Below are 8,784 nucleotides of genomic sequence, written 5' to 3'. Positions count from 1 at the left end.
GGGGGGGAATCCTATTGAAAGCGTGTGTGTGGTGAGGACCGGGGCTCGGCTTTGGGTGAGGGATGCCCCAACCCCAGCACGGTGCTGCACCCCAAACCAGCCCCGCGCGCAACCCCAGCCTGTGCAGTGCTCCCAAAAGGAGGCATTTTGGGGGCTTTATTCTTATTTTTATTTTTCCTCTATTCATTTTAATGTCCCGTCCTGAAATATCCCCGGCGAGGTTTGAAAGAGCTGGCATTATAAAAGCAGCATAAAGGAGACAAAACCCCAGCCTGCCCACCAGCGTGTGTGTGTCTAATGTTTTCATTCTTGGGGAATAACATATCAAACAGCCATCGCTTTCAGTCATAAAGGGAAGGAGACAAAAAATTACATGCCCTCAGTTGCCAAATTATTTTTTTGCCTTGACATCTTAATTCTTAATCCTTGTGTGTGGTCAAATCAGTCTGCTATAGACAACCAATCAAGCAATTATTCCTAAATTATATTTGCCCAACTCGCATTGATTGGTTATTCTTTTCTTATTGGGTAAGCTCATTAATTCTGAGCAGCTTGCTTATTATGCTTGCCACATCATTTTCTTTCTGAGCCTATCTACTCACACCAGCCTGCTGATGTTTCAAGATGCCATAGAGAAAAAAAAAAAGGCCGAGTGATCTATTGCATTGTCTCTTCCAGCAATTACAATTCACATTGCTGATTAACTTTGATGTGAAAACTAATGAGATAAGGCAAGTTATCAAGGCGGACCTGATCGTCATCTCATTTATAGAGCATTTGCCATCAGTGAATGACAAAAACTAATGAAGATGTATCTGACAGCAGGCTGAGCCGAGGCCGAATTTCGTTTCTCATCAGCAAGTGCTCTGCTTCCAACTCATCAGTCTATCTGAAACATGTGGAAATTAGCTTAATAATGAAAACACTTCATCCAAATAGACAAATGTTTACATTAAAATAGCTACATGATAAATAGATGTTAAAGATTTTATGCCTTCTTGAGTCTAAACAATGGAGCACAAAATATGTTCTCGCATTCACTAAATCATCCCTGCAAACCTCCACATGCTGCTGTACCTGCGTTGCTGCTCACAAACCTTTCTGATCTGCGGTTCCTCCTTTTGCAAAGGTTCATTTGGGCTGTAATTAACGATCAGAGGAGCTTGGCAGGAAAAAGGCAGAAGAACCCAGCGAGATCCGGGAGCGTGGAGCTCCCCGGGCAGGGTTTTAGCAGCACCGTGGCAAAAGCAAGAGGCTGATGCTCCTTGTGCCTCTGGGGCACATTTACACACCCAGAGTACGGCAGGGACCCATCCTGCCCCAGCCTGAAACAGAAAGCACAGATCTAGCTCCTGTAAACAGACCAACACCTCTTCCCTGAGCCACAGCTCCCAGAAAGCCCCCGGTAATTCCAGCCCAGTTTAGAAAGGCGGGAGGCAGAGCTGCTCCCGGTGTTGATATCCTGCCTTTGGTATGGTTATTTATGGGAGGCTATTTCATATTTGGTGTATGTCACTTCACAGGCTCGTGCCATGTCCAAATAGATCCCCAAGATGTTTTTTGTATCTGGAATAAAATATTCACCTATCATCTGGGATCAAACCCGCTATTTTTAATAAGAAAGCATTAATTAATCACATGGGATCAAAAATGCTATTTTGCATAATGAAGATGTGCATTTGTAAGGCAGAATGGTGAAATTTTTCCTTGAAAATGGATTTTAATAATTGTGTATATTTCAATTACAATAAGCAGTTGGTAAAAGATTCTTTTTCATTGTTTGTATTTTTTCCCTTTCTCTGGAATAAATATGGAGTAAGCCCATTCCCTGCCTCAACGGGAGGAAAAGAACCACAACAATTTCACTGCCGGTGTAAGAGGAATTTCAAATGGATTTTAGCAATGAGGATGCGAGCGGGCTGGAAAACCCGTCAGACCCCGCCGGGAAGCTGCCGGCGCCCCGGTGCGCTCCGCACGCCGACAGCCCCGAGCGCGCACGGGAAACGCTGCGACCCGGCCCGCCTGAGGATGCAACAGGGATCACGGCGGGTGCAGCCCCCCGGCCCCCCCGGACAATTCCCATCTTACCATCCCGGTCCCACCGCACTCGCCACCTCTCTCCCGTTCCCGGTGCTGGAGCACGGCGAGGTCCGGAGCCGCGGGAGCCGGCGCCGGGCATTGTGTGTCACAGAGGAGTCGGCACAAAGAGCCCGCAGCCCGGGAAGTTAAAAGAAAAGCCGGTTCTAAAGCACCAGCAACAAATTACTACTTCAACGCTGGATTAAATTTAAAAGCTCTTCACGGAGCTGCAGATAAATCCTATATATTAGAAGAAACCATAAAAGTACTTGCTCAAGAGCTAAAGGCACAAGTGGGAAGTTGACCCCAAAGATTTTTTTTCTCTTAATAACCTGCTAAGTTTATAAAATTTCCCAGGATTGGAGAGGGTTTCGCAACCTCCGCAGTGCTCAGCACCACAAAGCAACACGGGCTGCTCTGCCTCGTTAAATGAACTTGGACAAATCGCAGCAATCAAAGCGATTCATTAAATAAACACCACCAGGTTTGATTTTGGGGTTTGTGGTGATTTGTGGTTTGTGTGGGGTTTTAGTTTGGTTTCCCCTCCACCCTTGGAGCAGGATGGATTCTCTTTCACCACTCACACACACAGTGGGAATAACATCGATCCCATGCTTACTTCCCTTATCACAGGGAGCGGTGAGAGCAGGTACAGAGCTCTGCTCCTCCCGACTCGGGCTCGCATCCACATGGATCCCCCGCAGCGGGAAGGGTGCGAATGCACCCGCAGCGGCCAGGGCACAGCGCTGCCCCTCGGCTCACAGACATCCTGGGACCTGCCCGTGTTTTATCCCACCTTTCTGCACACCCAGCGCTTTAGATTCCTGAAACAGGGGCTCGGGCACTGCAATCGCTTCCCTGGATCTCTGGATGTGTCTATACATCCGTGTGGCTGCACGGGGGGATGTACAGAGAAAGGAATTCTGCTCCTCCCTCCCCCTCCCCGTCCTTTATCCCGGTAGCCTATTTTAATAAATAATTATAGGCAGCTAAAGGATTTGTTCATTCCAAAAGGTCTCCCCTTCACATTTCTCAGAGGTTCAGCTCAAGGAGACACCATGATAATAAGGCTGACTCGGGATCCCTACTTCACAATGTCATTATGAGCTAGCATTTAAAATGGAGAAAATATGTATATTATACCTAAAAGCGTTACAAGGTTACAGCCTCGTCTCGGGAATATTTAATGCTGCCGGGGAAGCAGCGCTGGGGAGGAGGGAGAGGGGGGAAAACACGGGAGAGAAATCCTTTCTGAAACACAAGCTTGGAAAAAAGACGCTGGGAGCGAGCACGGGGTTCATTTGCATTTCCAATGACTGGGACTAATCCTCGCTGCCACCTTTACATTTCCTTATTACTTTTCCTAATTATCTTCTTTTTTTCCTGCTTTCTCTCTCCATTCCCTCTCCCCCTGCTCCCAAATACCCAGCGCGCTGCAGCCTGTGACCAAACCCATCCATGCAGCCCCTCCAAAACACGGGTGCCCGCCAGCCTGGGTGCCCTGCGGGGTGCTCCCCATTAGCAGGGCTCTTAATGAACGGTCCTGGGCTCCCGTAGGAGCTCGGGGTGGTGCCAGGTCCCTGGGCACGATCCAGGCAGAGCCCCGGGCGCCCCATCCCATGGGAATGTGGGTGCGTGCGGGGTCCCCCCCAGCCCCTCCTCACCCCCCAAAAGACACCGTGGCCCCGCTTGCTGCGGGTGGCACCAGTGACAGAGCCTGGAGCACGGCCCATCCCAACGCAAGCCCTGCAGGGCAGCGGCAGCCGCCCCGCGTGGTGGCCAGTGGAAAACGGGCCTTTATCGGCCCTAAAAACTGACGCAGCTTAATCCCTCAAGGCCGACTCCAAGCTACACTTAGCGAAGGTTCGGCGTGGAACTGGAGCGGTCTTAACACCAACACACGTCCCCTGTCTGAGACAGGCAAATTACGCTGCTAAACGTCTGTTGGAGACCAGCTACTGAGCCACTATTTCAGTCTTATCCTAAAATTTGCTAATAGCAGCTCTTTCAAATAAATGAAGTGATAATGAAAAAAGTCCCGCTTTGAATTTATATATATTTCAGCGGAGAAGAATGTTTTATTTAAAATAGTTACAGTGGGCCTTTTGATTTAGAGTTTAAAGTAAATAATATTTGTACATCTAAAACATACTCAAGACAAATGAAAAGCCTCTAGATGCTTTTGTATGAGATGCTGAAGAGCTCTACAAACTTAAAAGCACAACCTCAATTAAGCCCATCTTCATCTGGAAAAAAAATTAGCAACTGAAAGCTGAATATATTAGATAATGCACACTCGCAGAAGAGCATTCTCTTAGCAAAAAATTCTTGATAACCAACCTAAAGCTGGCCTTAGAGTTGCTCAATGCTAATTTTGTTTGAAACTGTTTAACTAACTATGAATAGATATCCATATTCAACAAAGACATAATTAATGGCAACCTTTTCTTCTGCTCAGAAGACATCATAACAAGCAGAAAAGTACAAAAAGATTTTTATAGTAACTAATTTAAGGACAAAGGGTTGACCTCTAGCATTTCATTAAATAAACTGAGCGAATAAAAGCAGAGTGACAGTATTCATCCTTGTTCAATTCAAGCAGCCAATTTCAAAATGCAAATCATAATCTGCAGATGTTGCAGCCTGATACATTTTTTTAAACTATCATTTGTTCAATTTAAGAACATCAGACATTTGAATTTTAAATAAAAATCAAACCCAATTCCCAGCCTCGGTGCTCAGCAGCGCAGGGCTGCGGGTGCACGGGGCTCCCCCTCTATCCCTCCCTCCCCGGCGTTTGAGACCCAATGCTCCAACCATTCATTTTATATATTATTTCCAAACCCTTTTAATGGAGAAGTTTGATTAAGCCACACATTATTTCTGATTAGTGCAGCCAGTGAGCGCTGCTGCGTCTACAGCCCGGGGACGGAGCATGAAGAGCCACAGCCCATCGAGTTCCTCCAACCTTCTCACCCAGGGAGACCCAGCACCAGAGCCAGGGTGCCATGGCCTCCCCGAGCCACAGAGGGTGCTGGATGTATTCCCTAGACCGCAGAGAATGGTGGATGCAGCCGCTGAACCACAGAGGGTGATGGAAGAATCCCTGAACCACAAAGGGTACTGGATAGTGCCCCTGGACCACAAAGGGTGGTGGATGTATTCCCTGGACTGCAGAGAATGGTGGATGCAGCCGCTGGGCCACAGAGGGTGATGGAAGAATCCCTGAACCACAAAGGGTACTGGATAGTGCCCCTGGACCACAAAGGGTAGTGGACAGTGCCCCTGGACCACAGAGGGTAGTGGACAGTGCCCCTGGACCACAAAGGGTAGTGGACAGTGCCCCTGGACCACAGAGGGTGGTGGATGCAGCCCCAGACCATGATGCCACGGGGCTGCTCTGCCCATGGAGAAGAGCATCCTTGTTCTGGTCCCTGAAAGCAGCAGGAGTCCACAGCCCCCGCCTGGGGTGGGGGAGATGTGGTGCTGTGCCCTGACTGGTGGACAGGAAGGAAAACACAACAGGAGATGGATTTCCTAGGAATTTGGCAACACAACCCCAGATCTGTCAGTTTTCTGGGTTTTCTTCTGGGTGCCTAGGGGAAATGTGGGAAAGGAGGAGTGTTTGACTGGGCTCTGGGTGATCTACAGGCTTTTACACGGAGGGAATTAAGTCTTGATTCAGCTCAATGCTTAGCATACGCATCCCTTCCACAGGGATTCAGGGGAAGTTAAACCCGCGCTGAAGCATGCTGCTCCGATGGGAGAGCCACGGGGGGGCATCTCCAGCCAGCAGATACCGTGCACTTTGCCAGCTATGGATCCGCAGCTGACAGCCTCACATCTGTGGAGGGTTTCCTTCTTCATTCCCATGCTTTAATAAGTCTATTTTAGCATTTCTTACCTTGACAAGCTGGAGTGACAGGAGGGATGCTTCTGATATCTCTAAAGAGGCCAGAAGATGCCTTGCTGCATCCGACACACGGGAACATGAGTTCCTCCCACTCCTGTTTACATGGCTGCGGAGCATCACCCACTGGGCATCCCACGAGCCTGCAAAAACACAGCATTCCTCTTAGGAAGTTGCTTTGGGGTGTCTGGAAGTTTTGGGGGGAGGCAGGAGATGTTAGTTGTTGATTTTGACCAAATGCACAGCCCATGGCATGAGCTCCTGGCTTTGTTGTCCTAGGCTTTTTTGGCCTAGGCTACAGCAGATCAACACTGCTGTCTGCTCAGGGAGTCATCCCCTTCCTTCTTTAATAAAGGGAAAATATCCCAGGGACCCACCACAGGGACCTTAGTTACTGCTAAGTTACAACGAGGAGCATCATCTGTGAAAGCATGTCTATTCATTAAAGTGCTGTTGATCAGAACTGGTTCATGGTACAGGAAGAGGAACTGAGGTGAACAGTCGGGGGCATCAGTGATGTTTCACCGAGCAGAGCAGAGTCACCACTGACACCCAGAGCACCGGTTCCATACCAGACCCTTCCAGAAGGGTCACCAGTGACACCCAGAGCACCGGTTCCATACCAGACCCTTCCAGAAGGGTCACCAGTGACACCCAGAGCACCGGTTCCATACCAGACCCTTCCAGAAGGGTCACCAGTGACACACAGAGCACCGGTTCCATACCAGACCCCTCCAGAAGGGTCACCAGTGACACCCAGAGCACCGGTTCCATACCAGACCCTTCCAAAAGGGTCACCAGTGACACCCAGAGCACCGGTTCCATACCAGACCCTTCCAGAAGGGTCACCAGTGACACCCAGAGCACCGGTTCCATACCGGACCCTTCCAGAAGGGTCACCAGTGACACACAGAGCCCCGGTTCCATACCAGACCCTTCCAGAAGGGTCACCACTGACACACAGAGCACTGGTTCCATACCGGACCCTTCCAGAAGGGTCACCAGTGACACACAGAGCACCGGTTCCATACCAGACCCTTCCAAAAGGGTCACCAGTGACACACAGAGCACCGGTTCCATACCAGACCCTTCCAACAGCACCACTGGGAGTGTGGGCACTGGGCACAGGGATGGGGATGAGGAAGGGCTGGGGCTTTGCCTCCTGCACAAACAGACCCTGCAGCTGTCTTGGGGAGAAATAAATGACTTCCGGAGGAGAGGGAGGATAAATGGGCCCATTCATGCGGCGTGAAGGGGTCATTGTTTTCCTCCTTGGGGGAAAAAAAAAGAACCCTCCCAACAACCTATATATTAAGGTATCAATGAACAACAAATTCATTCTGTTATGACACAGGAAATGTAAAACAGAATAGGCTGCAAAACAAACTCGATTTATCAGCGCCACACATGCGAAAGAAGAAATTTCCCTTGTTGGCTGCTGGATCAGAGCGGCCTTTGACGGTGGTTCTGGCTCTCACGCTTAGAATTCCAGCCACACATGGAGCGTGTTCTGCCGGCGCGCTCGCGGTGGGTGCTCGCGCTGCAGATGAAGGCTGTGTCCCGGGGTTTATCCTCTTCAGTGACAACGTGTGCACAATACGCCTCCAACGCCTGCTTAAAACCGGCTGCAGATGCACATGGTGTCTGTCTCCTGCATTACAAACAGGAGACGTGGAGGTTTGGGGGGTGTTTAAAGGGAGAGGAATTACTCACTGGAAGAGCACCCAAGCTTTTCGTCTGCACTTGGCAACCCCCAGGTTTGTATTAAGGAGCAGGGAAAAGGGGCAAACTGGAAACTGGGAATGTGACACAAACCAGACCCTATTTCCCAAACTGAGGGCGAGCAGGGGACCAAGTTGCCTCCACCAGCCTCTCAGTCCTTCCTCCCGCATGCTGGAAGCCTCCTCAGCTCCATCCTCTCCCCGCCCCCTGCTCTTATGTCTACAACATTTATGCTAAGCCATTTTTCCCAAGTAACATTAAATAAAAATCTCTTAAAAATGAGTGGAATGGATCGATCCTGCCATAGAAATGGAATTTAAACAGCTGCAAGAAGCACTCGGCTTGCAGGGGACTAATCCAAAGGGTTTTAATTGGGGAAAGCAGCAATAAATGAAAGAACACGAGCTTGGAGGAGAACACTTGAAAGCAACTCGGGAAGATGAGATCTGTTTGTGCTCGGCAGGGAGATGTTCCTGCAGAAGGGCAGGGGGAGCCTTGTCTGCCCTGACCTGCAGCCCTAGAAGAACAAGAAAGGCCAAGGGGAATGGCTTGAACCTGCCCGAGGGGAGACTGAGATGAGCTCTGAGGCAGAAGCTCTTCCCTGGGAGGGTGCTGAGGCGCTGGCACAGGGTGCCCAGAGAAGCTGTGGCTGCCCCATCCCTGGCAGTGTTCAAGGGCAGGTTGGACACAGGGGCTTGGAGCAAGCTGCTCCAGTGGAAGGGGTCCCTGCCCGTGGCAGGGCTTGGAGCTGGAGGAGCTTTAAGGTCCCTTCAACACAAACCACTCTGGTTCTGTGGTTCTGTGGAGGCACAAAGGCACAGAGCCCTCCCCAGCACCAGCCAGACCGCAGTCCCAAGGCGCTCTTTAAGGGAGCTGGCCCAGGTGATGCCCAGCGCGTTAACGCTCATCACATCCCTGCACCCGCGTGTGCCCTCCCCGTCCCTGGGCCGGTGGCTCCCGGCTCCTCCCGCACAGAGCGGCTCCGTCTGAGACGCCTCATCCTGCCGGCTTCCCGGGGCCCGGGCGCCAAGGGGGTCCCGCACGGGCAGGATGCGGCCCTGGAGCCGCGCAGG

General features: G+C 50.5%; 1 long non-coding RNA gene across 1 annotated transcript in view; it reads right to left on the bottom strand.

Moving 5' to 3' along the window:
• Nucleotides 1-5,398: 5,398 nt before the first annotated feature.
• Nucleotides 5,399-8,784, bottom strand: part of LOC134158384 (uncharacterized) — a 57,495-nt gene continuing 54,109 nt past the window's right edge. The window contains exons 2-3 of the long non-coding RNA XR_009962746.1: nt 5,984-6,132; nt 5,399-5,576 (exon numbers count right to left, since the gene is read on the bottom strand). This is a non-coding gene — a long non-coding RNA (uncharacterized LOC134158384). The remainder of the gene's footprint in view (nt 5,577-5,983; nt 6,133-8,784) is intronic.

This window comes from Pezoporus occidentalis, unplaced genomic scaffold, assembly GCF_034315485.1.
Source record: "Pezoporus occidentalis ecotype Australia unplaced genomic scaffold, CSIRO_AGI_Poc_V1 ctg10, whole genome shotgun sequence".
NCBI lineage: Eukaryota > Metazoa > Chordata > Aves > Psittaciformes > Psittacidae > Pezoporus > Pezoporus occidentalis.
The sequence above is the reverse complement of the archived record's forward strand: the minus strand, read 5'-3'. Positions and strand labels throughout refer to the sequence as shown.